The sequence below is a fragment of the Canis lupus genome, chromosome 2, assembly GCF_011100685.1.
Source record: "Canis lupus familiaris isolate Mischka breed German Shepherd chromosome 2, alternate assembly UU_Cfam_GSD_1.0, whole genome shotgun sequence".
Taxonomy (NCBI): Eukaryota; Metazoa; Chordata; class Mammalia; order Carnivora; family Canidae; genus Canis; species Canis lupus.
This window is the reverse complement of record NC_049223.1, coordinates 3,931,465-3,954,730: the sequence shown is the minus strand read 5'-3', so window position 1 is coordinate 3,954,730 and position 23,266 is coordinate 3,931,465. Positions and strand designations below refer to the sequence as shown.

The following is a 23,266-nucleotide window of genomic DNA, read 5'->3' as shown; positions in this document are numbered from 1 at the left end:
GTGATAAACACACAAAATTCATCGATTTACAATAATAGGCAGAAACGCAAAGCTCCTCTACCCAGTAACAAGTAACGAGCTAACTGTGCCCACTAGATGGACTATGAGAGTCACAAAAATAAAATGTAGTAACATTTTAAGGATTTTAGAATAATGTTGGATACCAAGTACATATGAAGATGACAAGTATGTAAAAATAACAGTACGTGAACTTATAAAGTAACTGAGGAGATCTAGAGATGACAGAGACTTATATGCATTATATAAAGACAAAGGGTTTGGGAGCACCTGAGTGGCTCAGTCCATTAGGAATCTGATTTGATTTCAGCTCAGGTCATGCTCTCGGGGTCCTGGGATGGAGCCCTGCATGGGGCTCAGTGCAGAGTCTGTCCTCCTCCCTCTGTTCATATGCTCTCTCTCTTTCTCTTGCTTTAAAATAAATAAATCTGGGCCGCCTGGGTGGCTCAGCGGTTGAGCGCCTCCCTTCGGCCCAGGGCGTGATCCTGGAGTCCTAGGATAGAGTCCCACATCGGGCTCCCTGCACGGAGCCTGCTTCTTTCTCTGCCTGTGTGTCTGCCTCTCTCTCTGTCTCTCACGAATAAATAAAATCTTTAAAAAATAATAATAAGTAAAATAAAATAAATTTTTTAAAAAAGACAATGGGTTTGTTTTTAAATTGTCATAGTGTTTTCTTCTTTTTTTTCTTAGTAAAAATGACAGTGGCAGGGTAACTACGTGGAATTTTCTTCGTTCTTGGTAAATTTCCTTTAGTAAGAAAAAAGTATTTAAAACAAACAAACAAACAAACAAACAAACAAAAACACCTTCCAGCTTCAAAAGCTTCCATTCTAAGACACTATGCCCCTGGCTCCCGAAGAATGCTTCAAAGTTGCATTCAGAGCAACCCCGGATCCCCATGTCTCTTCTGTTAAATGCTGTCTAAGCCTTCTCTGTTGGCTTCCCAGAGCAGGGCAGAAGAGTACCTTGCGTAGCCACATACTCTACATTGTGCTCAGACCAGCAAGTTCTGCTATGCCACCAGCTTACAGTTTTGCTTATGTATCACTTGTAACTGCATCCAAAAGGCTGACTGTGCGGAGTGTCACAGAGGTAGGACATGCCTAGAGTTTGCCTACTATGGCCTCTCCAACAGGTTCATATGCAACAAATCCATGTAGACTACAATTCTAAGTAATTCAAATAATGTTATAAATTCCAAAGTTATGACAAAAAGGCCCTGGAACATGAAGACTGTGATGAATGGACCATCTGGGCAGTTTCCACACAAAGTGAACAGAATAAATATTTGTTCCATATATGGGCTGATAAGGTTTCTTCAGGATACTCCCCGGGCTACTTCAAGGACCACTAGACTGCTTTGAAAAACCTCTTAAAATAGACAATTCAGAGAATCACCAAGAAGATAAAGTTATTAGGTAATAGAAACATTCTGTTATTGGGTAGCCTCCCATCTAATTTAAACGCCCTGTCCTTTTCCTTCTGTAAACCTTGACAAGTCAAAGGTGAGCCTCCTGAAACCCTCTTGCTCTGGAAGAGCTCCACAACCGGAAGCAGTCAAAACAAGGCTTTAGTGTTGAAAAACAGTTGAGAGACCAGGAGAGCAGCTGAGAACAGTTTGAGGACAGTGGTCACCTCTCCTGGGCCTGGTCAGCGCACCGGCAGGAAACAGAGAGGCCCTGTCATTGGCTGGTAATGCCGGTAAAGGTCAGGCTCTCCCTCCGGGAAACGGAGAAGCCCCTGGAGACAGAAGATGACAAGAGAGAAGAGACATGAGGACGAGGCTGAGACAGAGTCAGAAGTGGCCGTGAGGAAAGCGAAGGGCAGGAGAAGACTCAGTGGCCTCCCTGTCCATCCTGACTGTCCCCAAAGGTCCTGGACACTCCTTCCATACCAAGAGCTTCCTGCAGCCTTTCCAAACCTCCTTAGACAGCTCTTCTCCCAGTGTGGGCAACATCCGCATCGGATTTACCCAGCCGGGCCCGAGACGCACACACTCGGTCAGCAAGGCCTATCCTCCTGTGACCCCCACTCTAAAGACCTTCCTACCAAGGGCCTTCCGGGCAGAACAGTTCATCCTGAGGGCCCAGCAGAAAGAGGCCTCCAGGCATTATCCTGATCCTCTCCTGTCTCCCTTCAAAATCAAAGGTCCAGAAAATCAGTTGTCTACTGATTCTCCATTGTGTAACCTCCTACTCCCTCCTCAAGTGGCTATAATCGGTGTCCACTTCCTACCATGCAAGTGAAACTGCTCTTTCAGAAAAAAGCCTTCCTTCTCGTACTTTCTGCATTCATTCATTCATTCGCTCAAAAATGTCCTGACTGCCTACAACAGATACTTGGAGAGATACCTCTATTTGCCACCCACAGAATTTACATGCAGCACTTAATCCATTTCTTCCTTAACCCACTCTGCTCCTTCAGGCTTTACTGGTTTCTCCCCTACCTCTCTGGAAGTTCTTCCTCAGCCAACTGTCAGGCTTTGTGCCCTATCTGGACACACAAAAACCGCTGTCTCAAGGAATTTTCCATTCAGACAAAAATACAAATGACTACAATATGAAGCGATGGTTTCTGTTAAGGAAAATAAGGACAAAGTGCACTGAGGACACCAAAGTCTGCCTGGCAAGTTCAACGGCTTCAAGGATTTGGCAAAATGGATAGGCAGATGGAGAGAAATGTTCCAGCCATGAGGCTTATACGTGGAAACCCATGGAGTCCTGGGAAGAATTATAGTAACTTCTTTCCAATCTTATTTCTAAACATACACGGTCGGGTGACTCCCCCCACCCTCACCACCCAATTGGGACTGTCTCACTCTAGCTGTACCTAATAAAGAACTAAATAAAAATAAATATCTATATGTTATTTGTAGTTAAATCTGGTCTGCATCCTGTGTACAAGGCAGCCTATGAGCCTGAAGAGGGAGAGGGGCTTCTCTCAGGGCAGGTGGGGCAGCATAGGTCTGCTCTGAAAGCAGGAGCAAGGGAGTGCTGGCAGAGGAGGAGCTGGGGCTCAGGGGGGAAGGACACTGGGATCGGGATCAGGTGACTGCCTTACAGAGCAAGGCCCAAGGCCCTCATTTACAAAGGCATCCACTCCTCTCACTTGAAACTACCTATTCAAGAAGACAGGGCCTTGGTATGTCTGTTCAGTGACAGAAACCACCTAGAAGCACTTGGCACAAAGTCAACAGTCAAAAATTTTTGCTGAACTATATTAAGTTGTATGACATCTTTCTCTGACATTACTCAGAAGTCCAGGACAGAAGAGTTTCTCAGAATTAATTTACAGACTCTCTTTAAGTAGAAAATAGTTACTGCAGACACCCTAGTGACAGCCATTTTCAATTCACTTAGGTATATACAGCCAATATAAGGCTAGAGGTAAAATGCTTCCTGGTCCTAGATCTCATACATTATGAACCAAGATTAATTTACACATACAACTATGGTTTGGCATCAAAATAATAATTACTCAGTTACAAGGTAGTTGACCATATAAGGCAGATGTTGGTTGCTTCTTACTATAATTACCAGTACAAAAGCACAACTTTTTTTTTTTAACCAATTCTTGCAGATCAAATTGCTGAAACTAGCTCCTATGGATCCTCAGACTCCAATTGGAAATCACTGAATTAATCCACTGGTTTCCAGAGCAAGTGCAGGTGGGTGGGGAGGAGGTACTGGCTGTGCTGACAATGGCTAACAACACAGAAGAGGACAAAGTCAAAGGGCCAGAGATCACAACAGGTAGGTGGAAGAAAAAGGGCTCAGGTACACAGGGGAGAGGAGAGCCAGAAAGTAGAAACAGGTATGACATTCCAGACACAGGTAGTTTTGGGTAAAAAAAATCTAAGTGAGGAAAGCTATGGACAATTATTTTAGCCAAAGTTGCTTCCAAAAGCAGAGGCTGAGACAAAACAGGAATGCAGGTGATGATTATTACAAAGATCACCCCAGAGAAAGACACAGATACTGAAGAGAGTGAACCAAGATGCCCAATTCAGGAGACTTGTCATGTGGGTGCCTGGGGGCTTGACCTATCTGAGTTTTGAGACATGTACAGGTCTCTCCAGAGGAGGTTCAATATGGAGAAGTCCATTAATTCCAGTCCCCACAAGTAAAATTGTGCCCCAAGGGGCGTTAACTTCCCCCACACTTCCAAGAACTAAGGTGCATCTGCCCAGAAGTCTACGCCAGCTTCTCTCCTCACAGTCAGAAAAGATAAGTCCCAGGAGGAACCTGAGGCAAGATGCAGTCAGCCAAAAGTGAGTCATTAAACTCACTGTTCCCAGCAGCAGTGGCTGGAATCAGAGAAGAGGCCAGGACGGGGTGAGAAGGACAGAAGGGGTCTCTAATACAGTGCTCGGGGCCACTGGAGTTGGAAAAGTCAAGAAAACTGTAAGACCAGAGTGTGAGAAGTATTACCTGCATTGCACTCTGGAAGACCCTTAGTGATGGCAAGAACTGGGGAGGTGATTTAAGTCAGACGCACAGACATGTACTAAATCAAATATAAATAGCAGGATCTATCAACTACAGATGCGGGAAGATGACTTGTCTTATGAATTGCTATCTCATGGCAGTCACTGCTTGGTGTTCTCTAAAATGAGCACAATACCTTTTTCCTCTTAAGATTTTATTTCTTTGAGTGGGAAATATCAGAGAGGGTGACAGCACATGAGAGACTCCTAACTCTGGGAAACAAACAAGGGGTAGTGGAAAGGGAGGTAGACGGGGGGTTGGGGTGACTGGGTGACAGGCACTGAGGGGGGCACTTGATGGGACGAGCACTGGGTGTTATGCTATATGTTGGCAAATTGAACTCCAATAAAAAGAAATTTTTTAAAAAAGATTTTATTTCTTTATTCATGAGTGACACAGAGAAAAAAAGAGAGAGAGAGACATGGGCAGAGACATAGGCAGAGGTAGAAGCAGGCTCCATGCAGGGAGCCCGATGCGGGACTCCATGCCGTGACTCTGGGATCACACCCTGAGCCGAAGGCAGATGCTCAACCGCTGAGCCACCCAGGAATCCCTTGTGCACAGTATCTTAATATTTAGAGAATATTAGATATACATAAGGAATATAAGATATATAAAGAAACTAAAGATAAAGGTAACTGAAAATATTCTGAAGTATCCAAACAACAAAACAAAGCCAGCGAGCTTAGGGAGGACAAGCAGGGTGTCATTACCCAGCACAGTAGAGTTAAGAACATGGACTGGGAGCCAGAACATCTGATTGCAAATCTCTCAAGTAACTTAGTTTGAAGGTTTTGCTTTTTTTCGATCATAAGCATAACAGAAAATTTTGGATCAATCCACATTAGGGGAGAAACAAGAAATAGCAGGAAGGATAAGGGTTAGAAAACAACTGTAAACAAGATTAATGATCATTATTATGGCCATTCAGATACTTACTTGGATGCAATTATCAAAACATTATACTGTACAACAATAAGATTTAATCAAATGCTATCATATTAGATACCAACTCTATTAATAATGTTAAGTATAGTTAGAGGCTTATTTTAGGTTCCACGTCTAAGAAGGATTACTCTACTTAATGTGTTTTCTAACCATTAGATTCCTAACAATTTGTATGTAAAATAGTAAGAGCAGCAAAATCTCTGTTTTATATTACTTCATTAGACAGAATACAGAACATACCTAACAGAAAGAGAAATATGGGAGAATGACTTGAGGTTGTTCTGTCTAGGGGAAGCAAACCCAGGAGAGGCTAAAAGAAAGAAGGAAACATCCCCGAAAGCCATTGCACTACTAGAAACGTGAATCTCAATGCTGGGTACCAATGGTATTCCATCCAAGGACTGCTGTCCACTGAGGACTACCAACAAAGAGGAAGACTGGTTCATTCAACTAGCCAGAGTAGGCATACAGCTGGCACAGACAGAAATGACACACAACAAACACTGAGTTTGGAGGATTTAAAGTAATTTGTAACAAAAAGTTATCTCATTTTTATTTCAACAGTTTCGAATGACTACAATAATGACAAAAGTAATAACAGCTATCTCCTCCAAGTACTTCTAGGTGGTTAGGAATGATATTATCTTTGGTTTACAGATGAGGAAACCAAACCAGAGAGGAAAAATAACCTCTCCAGGGTCACACAGGTGGAATGGAAATCAGACCGTTTGAATACACACAATGATCTGAATGACGACCTGATCTCCGCTTCATTAAACTCTAATTTTTTGATGGCCTACTCAAGTCACTATTTAAAATATATATATACCTTTCCAGTGTGAGAACTGCCTCAAAATACAGAAATGGAAAGGATTTATAATGTTCTGTGAATTTATTTCTTAGTCCTTCAAACTGAATGGAGGTCAACAAAAGTTAATTTAACTCACAAGTGTATGCACTGGTTTTGTACCTCTCATTTCGACAGAGGCAGTTTACCCTAGTAAATTACTTTTTTTTTTTTAAGATTTTATTTATTTATTCATGAGACACAGAGAGAGAGAGAGAAGAGAGAGAGAGAGAGAGAGAGAGAGAGGGAGGCAGAGACACAGGCAGAGGGAGAAGCAGGCTCCATGCAGGGAGCCCGATGTGGGACTCAATCCTAGGACTCCAGGATCACATCCTGGGCCGAAGGCAGGCGCTAAACCGCTTACCCACCCAGGATCCCTCTACTGTTTTTTTTTTTTAACCTAAAAAGTAATTTGCTTTATTTTACCCTAGTATTACTTTTTACCATATTCAAGTTTATCTAAGGGGTCACAATTCATTCCTTAAACAGTAAATCATCTTAAGCACCTCCCCCAAACAATTTCATTTTAGTGGTTTATGGCCTGAATTGTGTGCATTGTTCCAACTGTCAAAAACTATAATTATTTTAATCTCTACTCTAAATTCTCCTTTATTCACCAAAGTTAAGTGTGCTATCAGTCTTAGCTGAGCTTCTGAACACATACGTAGTCACAAATAACTCATGTGGCATTAGTCCTTTTCCATTTACAGATAAAATCTTTAGAAACTTTTTAGGCACTATATTTGAAGAAATTAAACAATTATATTTTTGGGAAAAGTTCCTTTAAAAATGTGGTGAGTTACAATGATTTCAAGTTTTAAAGGAAGTTACCCAAAAGCCAACTTGGACAAAAAGAAGTCATTCACAAAAGATTTCTTCCTATAAAATCCTTGCAAAAGGTACATCTTTTTTCAATACAACTAATTAAATTCGTATCAGCAAATATTTATTGCATGTCTAATGTGCCAGACAAAGCAAGACTAAGTAACAAACCTGGGATATGAACCTACGCCTGATTCAAAAGTTCAACCTTTCAATAAAAGAAGGTTTCTGATAAGAAAGGTTAAGGGTTTTTACCCTTCAAGTACTCTCTTTCAGACAACAGAATCTGCTTCCTTTATGTCACAACATTTTAAAATCTTTCCACCTTAACAGTAGAAAAGATTCGGATACCTACATTGAGGTTTACCATAAATCTCTCCTAAAAATAATATACAGCTACATTCATCCCAAGTCTGTCCCACCATCATTATTTTCTGTATCTGCTTTTAAAAGAGAAAAAATAGTCCTATAAAATAATATTTAAAAATCAATATAAAACATAAAAACAGCACGGAGTCAAACTGAAAGCCTCAGAGAATTTACATGTAGCTCTTCCCACTTCTCCCCATACAGAGGGCAGTGAGATGGGGAGCCCTAATGGAGGGTGCTCAGAAATCCTACTGATCTCTACTCCATCAAACGTGAGGGTGAGAGTCAGGGAAGCGTTCCTCTGGGGCAAGAGCATCTTTCCACTACAGGAAGAACAATTAAAACGCAACATTTTATTTCCCTCTCTCTAGCAGGAAGAGGTAGTAGATATGTGCTGGTGATCATGAGGGTGTTTATGACCCAAATAATAAGGCAGAATTAATGATTAACAAGAGCGTAACAGAAAGGATGAGGAAGAAAGAAAAAACAAGAGGAAATAGGAAAGAGAAGAGGCTTAGTACTCAAAGGCAAAGACAGAACTAACAACCCACTACAAGTCCTTTTCCATGTACAGTAGTCTGAACTAGCAACCTTTCTACAATTCACTACTCCCGCCCAGTGCTCTTTAGGAGCACTGACCCCTTCTTGCCCAATGGTGACATCCACCTGAAGCTTTTGAGTTCCAAAAGCAAAGGTTAGGCTGCTCCAAAGCAGAGGCTCCCAAAACAATTTGAAACCTGAGAACTGCTCATAACAGGACTAGATACTTTAAGAAAATGACATAACAGACTGAAGCAAAATTCACTAGGAACTGGTCTATTCACCTTCTCCAAGGAAATGTGAATATGAAAGATCAATCACTATCACCCACCACCCAGCCCATAAGTGCAAGGGAAAGATAACGAACGTATACTGCATGTTGTCACCTAGAAAGCCTCAAAGATAAATCAGCTGGGGAGGGGTTGTTTAAGGGCGTAGAACTTAACCAGGAAAACCGTCTACAGAAGAAAAAGTGAAAGAAGTGAAGAATCTTCTCTGAAAATATGAGAAAATCTAGAGGAATTCATTATGTTCTTGAAGGAATTTAGAAAATCTCAAATAGGTCTCACGGTGATCAGTCAAAAATTAAGACCACAAAACTAAAGAAAAGGCATACAGCACTTAGGGAGGAAATTTACCTTGAAATCCTCTATAGAACTCATAAATACAAGGAATAGAACACTGCAGGAAGAGCATGCTTGAGAAAAACCACAGAACCCAATATAATTCAGGCCAATTAGAAACATGATAGAACCAACAGTGATCTGTTGACTGCACTAGCCAACTAGACTAGTCTTATAGACTAGTATACTACAACCAACCCTCAAAAAGGACAGCCTAGGGCAAGGCTCTTGGGTCCCCTCCCTCTTTGAGAGCTTTGTTCTAACACTTTACTATCGCTCAATAAACTTTGCTTTGCTGCCCACAAAGAGAGAGAGCGAGCGAGAGAGCACACCTATGTGAAAAAAGGGGGAGGGGGAATTTGGAGATTTTGAGTTGACTGTGGAGATTCAAGGAGAGTGGCACACTTGGAGGGGGCTTGGAAGCTCCTTTGCCATTTGCTGCCCTATGCATCTCCTCCATCTGGCTGTTTATGAGTCACATCCTTTTATAATAAACTGCTAATCTGGCAAGGAAAAAAAAGCATTAAACTAAAAAAATTGGTGAAGGGGTATATAGTAAACTCAAGTCTGAAGAAGACTTAAAATACAAGCAGAAAACACTTGAAACAAAACTATCAAGCCATAATATTAAAGCCTGATCCAAAATGAGCATGGAAAGTTACCTAAAATTATTTCTTCCGGGGATCCCTGGGTGGTTCAGGGGTTTAGCGCCTGCCTTCGATCCAGGGTGTAATCCTGGAGTCCCGGGATCAAGTCCCACATCAGGCTCCCTGCATGGAGCCTGCTTCTCCCTCTGCCTGTGTCTCTGCCTCTCTCTCTGTCTCAGTCTGTGTCTCTCATGAATAAATAAATAAAATATTTTTTTAAAAAAATTATTTCTTCCAAGCTCCTCCTTGCACTCAAAGGAAAGGACATTACTTAGCAATTGATATTTTGCAAACCAGCCTAGTGAGCTGTTCCTTCTCTACACCTGCTGGGACTATGGATTTTGCCTTTCCTTGAAAGGAGAAAATATTAAGTTAGTAACAGTTCTGTTTGAGAAATTTTACTTTGGGGCAAGTTTACAAAGATAATCATAAACGGAGCTAACAAAACAATGTTAACCACCCTGGTAATGGTATCAATAAGCACTTGAAAGCAACATTTGTTCTACATTATTTTAATTAAGGAGAATTATAAATTATGTTTCCAAATTGTGTAATTTTATCTACTTTTAAGTAGAGCACTCCAAAATTCTGACTTGATCAAAACTTTAATAAATTTTGGCCACAATGGAACAGCACAGTGCTGGGTATATTTTAAATACATAACAAATGTTTTAAAAATTAAACATAGGGAGAAATCAATTTCTCATTGTATTCAGCAGTAAGCTGGAAATAACATCTCAGAATTGTTGCAAAGATAAAATGTGATCATCAATGGAAAATCTCCTGGCAATACATATTTTTATGGTGATCTGAAGATCCCATTTTACTTAATTACTAAATTCTCTTCCTGCTTTCCAATTCATTCACTAGTCACAGGCTTCCAAACGTAAGAACCTGAGTGACTACTTAATAAACAGTTTTCAATCTTTTTAAACCCATGCTTCTCTAGCAAGTACAAATCTCTTCCCTATTGCGTTTTTTTTTCCTAATGTAATACCGAACGTACTTTTTTGAACTACAGCCTCCTCCTCCAACAATCAAATAGAACCTCCCATGACCCATTCTGAGAAGCACTGAAATCACAATCTGAAATAAATCATACATTTAAAATATTGGAGAGCTAATAAATTACTACTCCGAGTTTCACAAAGAGTAAGAAAGCTTAAGTTAATTAATATATTTACTCAGTAAACATTTATACACTGAAAAGTGATTTCCATACTTCAAATGGCACATTCCCAACAAATTTTTCACATAAACACTTTCCTCACCCACTGAAACTACATTCTCTACTGCAAAATAAAATGCTAAGGTTTCTTCTTTCTTTTTGGCCTTCACTAGCTCTTCATCTCTTCACCACTCACAATAAGCAGAATTAACTAACTACAAGCAGAATTAACTAACTACTCTATGGTCCCAAAACATATTCTTAAGTGTCTAGCGTGGCAAATGACAAACCTCCAGTGATGCTCAATGTTTTAATTCCAACTTCATTATAAGACACCCATGTCTGTGAACCAACCAGACGACAGTTGGAGTACATACTTTAGGCCTTCACCAGATATGCACAGACACACACGTGCACACACACACAGAGTAGTCAAACAATATTGGCCCATCTATTATCTGTATCTTTGTTCCTACCATTCCAAGCTCCTTTATTAAGCCTTCCAAAACCACTTAAGCCAATGCTGATTTTTTTTCTCAAAACCTATTATGGAAAATTATCTGGCACAATACACTGTATATAACATTCTTTGGTATTTGTTACGTGTCCCTAGATTAAACACAACTTGTCCTAACTAGATGACATACCCACAGCAAAGTCCATGTCAACCACCCGATCTACATCCACTGAGCACAGCATTTTTCAGTAACTGGCACTCAATACACTCATGGATTAAAATGTAACATTCAATGGAGTTACATCTGACACAGCTCACAGTAGTAGTTTTGGCTGGTCAACACTGGCAGGTTTTCTTAAAGCAGTAATTTGGCACAGTGCCCATCCTTTCTGATGATGATACAAGAAAATGGTTGGTCTTGGGAGAAGAGCTGCTTTCCACACTGCCTGGGTTGAGCAGTCTCTATCCTTCAACTCACAGAATGACAGAATCAGGGAAACATACAGACCACTTCCTCTGGGGTAGCTGCAGAAACCAAAGCCCTGGAAGATGGAAGTATTCCAGCAAAGGTCACAGAGGAGTTAAGTGGCACAGCTTATACCTGACACCCAGGTTTATCGCCTCCGAATCACAAAGCCTCTATTACAACAAACTGCTTTCTAATGAGGAGTCTAAAACGACTAGTAAGTCTTTTTGTCTTTACCTCAAACATGTCAATCACAGGAAAAACTCTTCAATACCCAAGTCACTGACTAAAACGGTCACACAAAGGAATTAAGAATTCATAGAAGAAACGGGACAGGAAATGCCTTCCTGGATTCTATTTCCTCCACCCAGCCCTAGACGGGTTTCTGCCTGGCCCCTCTGCACTCTACATATGCTCCTTTGGTGTTCTCAGCTTCCACTAGCACTTACAGACTAAGAATTCCAGAATCTGAATCTCCCAACCAGACTTGGTTTTGAGATCCTAATCTGTGTAAACTGGACACTTAGACATCTCTACCAATGTCACTTTTTTTTTCCAATGTCACTTTTAAAAGCACTCAGCGTTATAATTTCATCATTTCCCCTCCCCTTGCCATCATACTGCCCAACGCACAATGACACATCTAACCAGAAACTTGTGTCACTATGGGTGTCTTCCACCTCTCTTACTTTAGACACCAAGTCTCATCATTTCTCCCTCCTGAATATAGTGCTGCTTTACCCACACCCAAATCATCCCCTACACCAATGATCTCCAAAGCGTTTTGATCACTCACTTTTATGACTGAAAACATTTTAGAGCTAACATGTATCCAAAATATGCATGAATGTATTTATAAATTAAAATACATGTACCTCTACAGCAATACAGTAAGACATCATAAATAAAAATTTTAAATTAATATTAATTTTTCTTCCTATACTCCAATGAGTCATTTTATGGGGTGCAGGAACTTGCACTTTGGAGACTGTATAATGACACTAGTCCAATAAGTAAAACATATATACATACGGATCTATATGCATGTGTGTGTTTATATAGATATGGATATCTGAAACCATTTCTTTTTGCTCACACATTTTTCAAGATAATGTACACAATTTAGTATATTGCTAAATATAGTTAACCTTACCATTAAAGGTCATAAACCAAAAATAAAGTTTAAAGGAAGCTGACTTCTAAAAACCCACTCTATATTATTTTATAAACATAACTTTGTAAGTCTCATAATTGGCCACCTCTGAAAAGTTGAAAAATTTAGAGTATAGGCTGGCTCCTTTTGCACATGGCTCCTGAGGAAGACCTACCACTTTTTTTTTTTTTTTTTTCAGCTTACTCACTGAAATATTCTGAGGCTGCTGCTAATGTTCTGAGTTTTATGGATTGCAACTCCCTTAACCCAAGTACATACTGTCATATTTTTTCAGCCTTCTACATTTATAGATACTGCTTCCATTTCAGGATCCTGAAGACTAAGGCACTCTTCCTTACTGTTATCCCTGTCAATCCATCCCCCTTCCCCAAGACTCCCACTATGACAACAAAAAAGAACAAAACCCCCACAATATATGACCAAAGTTAGAACAGACCCACTAATACCACAAGACATATTTTCATATTTGCACAGTATAATCCTCTAGGATTCTACCCCAACCTGATACATCCTAACTTTCCATGCAGAGTGAGGAAATCTAAAATTTAACAAGAGTCCATATAAGTCCTTAGATACATTCAAGCTTTTATACATTCAGAAACTGAAAATCTCAGAAGTCAGAAGTTCTGCAACTTTGAACCGGCAAAAGATGTTTCATCTCATCATTCCAGCAGTGTAGTTAAGAACAGACCAGTGTACCAACCGAATATCAAAGAAAAATATTTTCCTGAGGTAGAGTGTTATACTACCCCACCCCCATATCGTAAGCCGCAATTTATTTGACAAGAAGCCAAACAATAAAGCTATTATGTGGCAAGTATTCCGTTAAAACTGGCACATTAAACTGATTAATTCTGCCTATTACAAAATGACCAGACGTCCCCAGAGAAGCTCCTGGAGTTAGGAGTTTATTGATAACCATGCAGAACTGCATATTCATTCAGTGATGGAAATTTGGGCCAGATTTTAATTATATTGACCAGAGAGTTAAGAAAAAAACCACCTAATTGTTAAAATCACTAAACCTAGCAATTTTCAATATTGTTGATTCTATATTTTTTCACGTACAGACTGTTGAGGGTATTATAAAATAGTAATATAAAATAATCATAATGGAGAATTCAGCATTCTTTTAAAGAGACTCAACATTACAAAAACTAAATTTTAAGTCTGTGAAGTCAACACAGATACCTTCATTTGGAATTTATTTGCTTTCTATTTACAAAAGTATTAACCACATCCCCTGTCTTTTTAGCTAACATTCTAATAACATCTTCCATTTTATGAATTTTCAAATAAATAAATGGCTTTTTCCCCAGAGCCCTGTCCCCAACAGACCTGTCCCTCTGTTTCCTATGTATCACTTCATTATCTTAAGCCACTCATTTAATATTGATCAATGAACTAAAATTATTTAAAAATATGAACACTGTAGTGAACTCTTAATTACCATCCCCTGTGGGTGTAGATGTTCACAGATGTAGACTAGGTTAACTTCCACCTGAAATTCCTTAATCATTTCTAAAAGTGGTCTATTAATATAACTAAAGGCTGTATGCCCTTTCGGAAAAATGCCTAACCAACATTTATTTCACATTATTTTTATACCATCAAAACAACCAAAAATAACAGCATAGCGGATCAATTACGTCCTGAGATTTTTTTTTAAATCTTTTTCATATATCAAGAAGAGACAGAAAGGAGTCCTATGCATTTAGCATCTACTGTAAGCTGTTTTACATATTACATCTGATATTCACAACTCTATGGTCTTTATGGAACCTGTTACTTGAACCTGTGATTCAAACATGGGCTCTGGTGCTAGACCCCATGGGTTCTTCACTCACTAGGCTGGATGATCAGAGGCAAATTACTTAGGCCTCCTGTGCCTCAGTTTCTTCACTAGTAAAATGAGTATAAAAACTGCACCTACCTCATTGTATTGGTTCCAGGATAAACACAGGTAAAGTGCGTAGAGCTAACCACGGCCCGCACTGTCCTTACTAGAATAGCTGCTTTTATTATTAGTGTAGGTATTCTTGTTCCCATTTTACGGGTGAGGAAATGGAAGCCCCAAGAGGGTAATTTACTAGTGTTAGTTTTTGACTAAAAAGTACAAATTCGATGAAATAAAAATGACTTAGGCATAAAATATTGGTAGTAACTACAACTTGTTAGGAAGCCCAAGAATTGAGGCGCAGTAAGAGGCCGGGCCCCAGGGCAGGTGGGCACTGGCTCCTGCAGAGCCGCGGGAGCCCCTGGCCGGCCCCCTGCTGAGGGACCCCCCACTCGGCGCGGCCCTCACACACCCCAAGTCGCCAAGCCCGCGCCTTCCCCGGCTCCCGACGCCCGCCTCTCTTTGGGCCCGGCCCGCAGTTAGCCCCGGCAGCAGGCCCTGAAGGCTGCGGCCCGACTTCTGCAAGCGGGAAGCGCGCTACTACGCTCCAGGCCGCTCGGGGGAGAGCGGCCCCGACGGGACCGGGAACAAAGGGAAGCCGCAAGGGCTCGCTCCAAGCCCCGGGGCCTCGGGCCGCGGGCGGCCCCGCTCGCCCCTCCCCGCACGCGGAACCCGGGCCCAGGCGGCCCACGAGGCAGGCCGGCTCGCTCCGCGCGCTCGGGGCCCCCCACCGCGGCGGGACAGCGCCCAGGCCCGCGACCCCCACTCGCGAGGCGGCGGGACGAGCTCCGGGCCTCGGCGGGCGCAGCCGGCCCGGCCCCCGGCCCCCGGCCCCCGGCCCCCGCCCCGGCCCCGGCCCCCGCCCCGGCCCCGGGGCAGCGTTTCGTCCCGCAGCCCCGCCACCGCGCCCGCCGCCCCGCCCCCGCCCCCGCCCCACGCAGGCCCGGCCGCGGCGCCCCGGCCCGCGCCGCCCGCCACACGCACACACGCGCACACGCGCACACGCACACACGCGCGCACACACGGCGCCACCTTCTCCGGGGCGTCCGGGCCGCGGTCGGCTGGGGCCTGCAGCTCCGGGACTCCGGGACTCGGCTCGGCCTCTCCCGACGGCTAGCGCGGCCTCCCGGCTCTCGGGCGCGGCGGCGGCGGCGGCTCCTCCTCCTCGGGGGCGGGGGCAGGAGACTCGGCCGCCCGGAGCCGCCTCCCGGCAGGAAACGACCCCCGCGGCACCGCCTCTTCGGCCCCGCCGCTCCTGCTCCTCCGGCCGCCGCGGCCGCTCCTGCTCCCCTCCCTCCGGAAACGCATTCCTGCCGGGCGGCGTCAGCTCGCCTGAGGCGGGGAGGGGAGGAGGACGCCGGAGGAGCGCGGAGGGAGGGCGGGCGGGCGGGAGAGGAGGAGGGGCGGGGGAGACGGAGGGGAGGACCGGCAGAGGGAGCAGGAGGAGGAGACGAGGGGAGGACCGGCAGAGGGAGCAGGATCCGGAGGACCGGGAGCAGGAGGAGGGGAGGACGCGCAGGGGAGCAGGATCCCGAGGACCGGAGCAGGAGGAGGGGAGGAGGAGACGAGGGGAGGACCGGCAGAGGGAGCAGGATCCGGAGGACCGGGAGCAGGAGGAGGGGAGGACGCGCAGGGGAGCAGGATCCCGAGGACCGGAGCAGGAGGAGGGGAGGAGGAGACGAGGGGAGGACCGGCAGAGGGAGCAGGATCCCGAGGACCGGGAGCAGGAGGAGGGGAGGACGCGCAGGGGAGCAGGATCCGGAGGACGGGGAGCAGGAGGAGGGGAGGAGGAGACGAGGGGAGGACCGGCAGAGGGAGCAGGATCCCGAGGACCGGGAGCAGGAGGAGGGGAGGACGCGCAGGGGAGCAGGATCCCAAGGACGGGGGAGCACGGGAGCAGGGGGACCAGGAGGAGGGGGCCAGAAAGCCGAGGCCAGGCCCAAGGAGCAGGGTGGGAGCTGGCCTGGGACTGGGCCTTCGCTGTGCCTCAGTTTCCGCTCCCGCCGACCGACCGACCGAGGGAGGTGCGTGGGGGGGGGGGGGGGGCGTCGGGAGCCTGGGGCTGAACACCTGCTGGGCCTTGCGGTCCACTGCCCCAGAGCCACACCCAGTGGTCCCGTCAGCCCAGGATCTCCTTCAGTCCCAGGCACATCCAGAGGATCACCCACCCTCTGGGGCTTCCAGGGGCCCAAACTTTAACTTCTAGGGAATTAGCTAAAGCCACTACTGTTGACTGGAGTGGATAGTTGGCTTGACTTGGCTGTATGAGGTGGTGAAGACAGGAAGGCGGTCAATGCCAAGAAAGATGGATTTTTAGGAAAGTTTTAGAGAAAAGAAAAACTGGTAAGTTAGGGATCTCCTTTTGTTAGATTAATCTGGAGGCCCATTTATGGGGAACATGGTTAAGAGGTAAAATTGGTTAAGACCTAAAATTGCATCCATAAAAATATGGTGTTACTCTTCGCTTTTTTTTAGTACGTGAAGATGAACATTTAAAAGAGAAGAAGGAACGCCTGGGTGGCTCAGCGGTTGAGCGTCTGCCTTGGGCTCTGGGCGTGATCGCGGGGATTCCGGGTTCGAGTCCCACTTCAGGCTCCTTCCATGGAGCCTGCTTCTCCCTCTGCCTATGTCTCTGCCTCTCTCTCTCTCTCTCTCTCTCTCACTCGCTCTCTCTCTGTCTCTCATGAGTGAATAAATAAAATCTTAAAAAAAAAAACAGAGAGAGAGGGAAGCGAAGCATTCATTATGAGAATGGCTGGACACATTTTGATAAGAGGATTGAAACTTGTACCACCCAACATCATACTGAAACCCAGTAATTCAGAATATGCTCCTGGCAAGTTGCCATCCTGTTAACAGAAAATGTTGTGCCCTGCCACCTGGCCAGCTTCACCACCCTGTTGGGAATGGGGTTCAAATAAGATTTGTGAAACTGAGAAGCTGTGTTTCACTTAGGGGAAATTAGAAGCTGAGATGCGCATTTGGCTGCCAATTTTAAATAAGAGAAAACAGAATAGCCCTACCTATGGAAATTTTGCATATTGCTCACCAGCAAAATCAAATCTGTTTGTTAGATGATCACTGAAGACCTGGAAGAAATGAACATGATTTTTCCCGCTTAATGGATAATGCTAAATGATGTTTCTGTATTAATATCCCACTGGTAAAGCTGCCACAAGACCTCAACATTCTTAGATTCAAAAAATATTGCATCCTTGGATTCTTTGTTTACACCACTGTTCAAAACCAATCATAAGTGGCCTGGTCTCAAAATGGGAGACTGAAGTTCAATGATAAAGCATAACTGACCTATGCTGATTTGCACTGCATTTCCCAGAATTTTCTTCCCTGTTTGTGATTTGAGGAGGCAATCTTCGCCACCAGAATATTATAAGATTTAGATTTGTACAACCCTAAACTAAATTAGTTCAAGGGCAATTGAATCATCTCTCTAATCCCAGTGTCAAACACTGTTCCAGGACACATAATAGGGGCTCAGCTAATATTTGATATTTGCATAAATAGGTCCTTTTGCTCCCATTGGACCAGGTCAGAACATTTGACTAAACTCTAGTGTGAGCAATTTATGTATAGAAATCATAAGCCTTGGAAAAAAGAAAAATTAAAAAAAAATGTTATCTGAGAAAAGCAGTAATTGGTCAGGAGTATGATTCTACCTGTGATTTCACATAACTATTAATCAAAGAATAGTTAACTATAAAATTTATGACTACTTAAAGGGTTGGTCAATCCTACCATGCCAAACAGGAAGTCCTAGTGAGTAGGAATAGTGCAAGTCCCATTGCTGGATCCTATCATGATAGGACATATATTGGTACCTGAACTTTCAAACAAATTATATTATACCTATACTGTCTCCCAATTATAAGTTGTCTTCTTCCATCTCATGTCATTATGTTTGATAATTAAAAGCTGGTCTTTCCTTTAGATTTGTCACCATACTACTATATGTTCTTTGAAATGCATTTTTACTCAGGGCACAAGGGTGGCATAATTGGGTTAAGCATCAGACTTTTGGTTTCATCTCAGGTCCTGATCTCAGGGGCATGAGACTGAGCCCTGTGTTGGGATCTGCACTCAATGCCAGGTCTGCTTAGTTTTCTCTATCTCTCTCCCTTTTCCCCTACCCCTCCTCTCCCTCTAAAATAAATAAATCTTAAAAAGAAAAGAAAAATATATCTTTATTCACCTACTGTTTTCCAGAGTGAAGTTTCAGTGTTGTTCACTAGCAAAGACTTTATTGGATACACAGGTTCCTTTCAATCAGCATTTAATCTCTACTTCTATGTAAAATTAAAAGATAGGCTTACATAAATGAAAGGAACCGCTAATATTTAGTGAGGCACAAAAGAAACTAAAGTTTCTTAGGAACTTGATTATCTCTTTGAAACAATGGGATCACAGTTTGATTACTGACCTTTAGATCCAGCAGGTTGTATTTAATCTCATGATTATGAAACACAGGATGGGAAGTAAGTCGATTTTGGCTTCAGGTATGGATAGCTGTCTTTCTCTTGCACTTTGAGCAGTCTTGGGACTTACCTGCTTATAACCCCATTCAGTAAGCCACAAATCACCCCGTAATAACTTGAAGCCTTCTCCATCTTTGAGCATGGAAACAACCCTCAGCAGAATAAAATTTTATGGGCAAATAGTTTAGTACATTTTTATTTATAAATCATTTTCCAAGTGCAATAATCATCAGAGCATCCTGGGCAGTTAGGACAAAGGACGAATGCCTGCATTGTAAAAATAGAAGTGTACCTAAAACCAAACTTTTCTTGGCTTTGGCCATTGACTGGCACAATCCACACCAGATCACTTTTAAATAAACAGCCATCCTGGTATGCCCAAGATAGCCAGAGTTTGTTGATCAAGCATAATCATTAATAGCACCTCTTTCATCCCCAAAATTACATCAAGATGTAAATCACAAATTCTACTGTTATTAATAAATAAGAGTGTCCAGACAATAAGGAATGAGAAATAATTTTAGAAATTCAAAGGGAATGCATGGGGACACATTAAAAAATCAGGTTCCAGGTTTATAGGTGTAAACCAACTCTAACATGAATGATAGGGAGAAAAATTGTGTGGGGATGAATGTGCTAAATGAAGCAGTTCCTATGATGAAAAAGCCCACCAGGAACTTCAATTGGAAGAAAATCTTTGAAAGTAGCCCGATCAATCAACAAGACTTGTGTTTTAAATAGTGTTATGAATGTATGTGATGGCTTCTGGAGCAAATTGATTGACAGTGGTTAGGTAAATCTTCATGTACTTTTCTAAGAACTATTTCTACAGAGGGACCTAGATACATTGTCCTCATCTGCTACCTCCATCCATCTAGAACATAACTCCTCTTTAAACATTTTTTAAAAAGTACAAAGATAAGCAGATGGGGAGAAAAGGAACAAAAGTCTCTGATGTCTTATAATACTAATGTGGAAGTGCTTCTTAATCACAAATAATCCACTTATTTTCCTAAGAAACTAAAATCCCTCTATTAAAATATGAATCTGTGTGCTTTGGTTAAAGCAGCCCTGGGAATTATTTGAATTTTTGAAAAACAAGTAAGAGTGAGACAGTCCTTCCAGTTCCTTCTTCTTCTGTCTCCAAATAGACAAATAACATGCAAATAATCATATAATGCAGAGAAACTGGAAGTTCATTTATTTTGCAACTTGTTTTTTTTTTTTTTTTTTTTTTTTTGGCTTAGGGACTTTGATTGAGTCAACAGTCCTCAATACCCTAATTGCCAGAGCAACCATGAAAAATTCAGTTTGCTGCAAGGCAGCTACCAACTCTGTATATACATGGTATGTGTCCGTTTATTTGACTAGCCTGTCCCGTGACTTTAGTTGGTACTTTACTCTTTTGCTCATTTAAAATAAGGTGGAAAATATCAGAACGGCCTGGCCTGATTTGTACTATGTTCCTTATAATTTAGCCTAGCTATTAAGTCTGTCTTTTCCTTTCCTAGATAACAGTTGCTGGATTATGGCTTTCAATATGGGTCACTTATGACTGAAGCTGCCTCAGCTAGATCTGCTTCCTGTTTTCCATATATAGCATCCCTATTTTTCTGTTGCTCAAGCCACAGAGTATTGCCTCCACTGGGTGTGAGCACTCCTTGCCAGGATTCAGATGCTGAACATTTTTAAGAGCCCAGAGGGAGCAGTGTTTTTAGGCAGCTCTTTTCAGACACTGAGTTTCTTCAGCTGGAGAAGAGAATGTGCTTTCCCAAATAAGAATGAAGAATATGCCAAATATAAGCAGTTGAATAGCCCTGGAGTTATTTTTAGGAACCAGGGTCATTCAGTACGGGAAATGATGGTGCTGCCAATTTATGGCAAATGACTATAAAAAACTATTTATTTTTCTCATTTAACTACTTTTTGAGTATTGAGAAAATTTGCTAGTTTGAGTTAAGAGTAGCTTGATTTTGGGCCAGATTCATTAGGGAGTAGGGAGGCTAGGCTAGCCAGAAGGTATGTTTGTTTGGTTAGTAAAAGTGCCCTCCTCCCTCAAATTAGTCCCTATAATGTTCTATCGCATATAGAGTTGTTGCTGTGTACCTAGGTATGGGAGACCATGAATACGTGAACCCCTAAAATTGAAGACAGGATTTCCCTTGTACATATAGATCTGTATTTTTGCAGATATTTCTAGTTTTAATGGGATCTTAGTCCTAAAACATTAAGAATCAGTATTTCAAGGCCAGAAATGATCAGTCCCTTTTATAGACTAAGAGCCTAAACAAAAATTTTTTGTTGTTGCTCTGGATTTTACAGTTGAATTAGTCTTATCTAAAACAATTTTTTAAACATCAAATAAATGTCCAAATATTTTGTTATAACAGGATATTCTCTATAGTGTTATCTAAACTTCAGGAAGTAGGACAGAAAAAGTACAATGATTTGTCATCAAACCATACAACGAAAGAGTGTGTTTCATTTTCAAGGTAAAATAAACTTCAAAGAGAGATTAGAACTTTAATATTTCAAATTTGAGACTCAATTGCCCTCAAATTATATCTAAAAATTTTCCTGATGAAAAATGTTGTACATTTTTAATTAGACCGGGAACAATTCTAAATACATTTTAATTATATTTCCTAGGAATATTTTTCATATAGCATTCAGAAAAACAAGCCCTGTGGCTTTTCTATTTTAGGATTTCTGCATTGTTGTTGGCTGATGTCATAGGCTTTTTGCTCTATGATCACAAGAATTCTCTATTTAGGACTGCTTATGGCTGCCACAGGCCTAAATTGTCAACTGAACTGTTTTTCTTGTATAGTCAGATCACTGGCTATGGAAATGAAGCACTTCAATTTCACCAGTAGGGAGAAAATATATACGAAAGACGTATCTGATAAAGGACTGTTATCCAAAACACATAAAGAACTCTTAAAACTTAACAGTAAGAAAACAAGCGGGACACCTGGGTGGCTCAGCAGTTGAGTGTCTGCCTTTGGCTCAGGACGTGATCCTGGTCCCGGAATCAAGTCCCACATCTCTGCGAGGAGCCTGCCTCTCCCTCTTGTCTGTGTCTCTGCCTCTCTCTCTGTGTCTCTCATGAATAAATAAATAAAATCTTAAAAAAAAAAAAAAAAGAAAAGAAAACAAGCAACATGATTAAAAATAGGCCAAAGCCCTTAACAGATACTTCACCAAGAGAGAGATACAGAAGGCAAATAAGTATATAAAAAGATGTTCCACATCATATGTCACTGGGGAATTGCAAATTACAACCAGGAGACCCAACTATACACCTAGTAGAATAGCCAAAATCCCAACACTGATATGGAACAACAGGAACTCTCATTCATTGCTAGTGGGAATGCAAGAAGGTATAGACACTTTGGAAAAACAGGTTGGCACTTTCCTAGAAAACTAAACAAACTGTAACTTTCAGTAACTTTTCTTGGTATCTACGCAGAGGAGGTAAACACTATGTCAAGATAAAAATCTGCATGCAGATGTTTATAATAGCTCTATTCATAATTGTTAAAAACCTGGAAGCAACAGAGATGTCCTCAGTAGGTGAATGGACTAACTGTGGTATATCTAGACAATGCAATATTGTTCAATGCTAAAAAGAAATGAGCTTTCAAGCCATGAAAACACATGGAGGATACTTAAGTGCGTATTACTAAGTGAAAGAAGCCAGTCTGAAAAGGTTATATCCTGTATGACTCCAACTATATGACATTCAGGAAAAGGCAAAATTAATTAAATTCTAATATATCCATGGAATACAATAGCAGATTTAAAAACTAATACATTAGACCTGCATGAATGCATATGGAAAGATATTGGATATATATTATGTGTGCATCATGAAGAAGATCCAGAACATATTATGGCATAATCCCACTATGAAGTAACATTAGTTATTATCCACATTTTGTAGGTGAGGAAATGAAATCGAGAGGTAACATTAAAAACTAGGAAGCACTTGACAGGATGAGCATTGGGTGTTGTACTATATGTTGGCAAATCGAACTCCAATTAAAAAAAAATATACAAAAAAATAAAAAGTAAAAAGAGAGGGACACCTAGGTGACTCAGTGGTTGAGCGTGTGTGTGATCCCGGATCTGGGGATCGAGTCCCACATCAGGCTCCCCAAAGGAAGCCTGCTTCTCCCTCTGCCTGTGTCGCTGCCTGTCTTTGTGTCTCTCATGAATAAATAAATAAAATATTTTTAAAAAATTAAAAAATAAAAACTAGGAAGTTACAGTACCGAGATTAGAATACAAACAGTCGGGTCAGCCCG

General features: G+C 42.0%; 1 protein-coding gene across 2 annotated transcripts in view; it reads right to left on the bottom strand.

The window, feature by feature from the left end:
- ITGB1 (integrin subunit beta 1) overlaps nt 1-15,653 on the bottom strand; it is a 46,093-nt gene extending 30,440 nt beyond the window's left edge. The window contains exon 1 of one of the 2 annotated variants that reach the window (XM_038529709.1): nt 15,496-15,653. The gene's annotated coding sequence lies outside the window, so the exon portion shown is untranslated. The remainder of the gene's footprint in view (nt 1-15,495) is intronic. The other variant, XM_038529710.1, reaches the window with a different exon arrangement.
- Between the last annotated feature and the right edge of the window lie 7,613 nt (nt 15,654-23,266).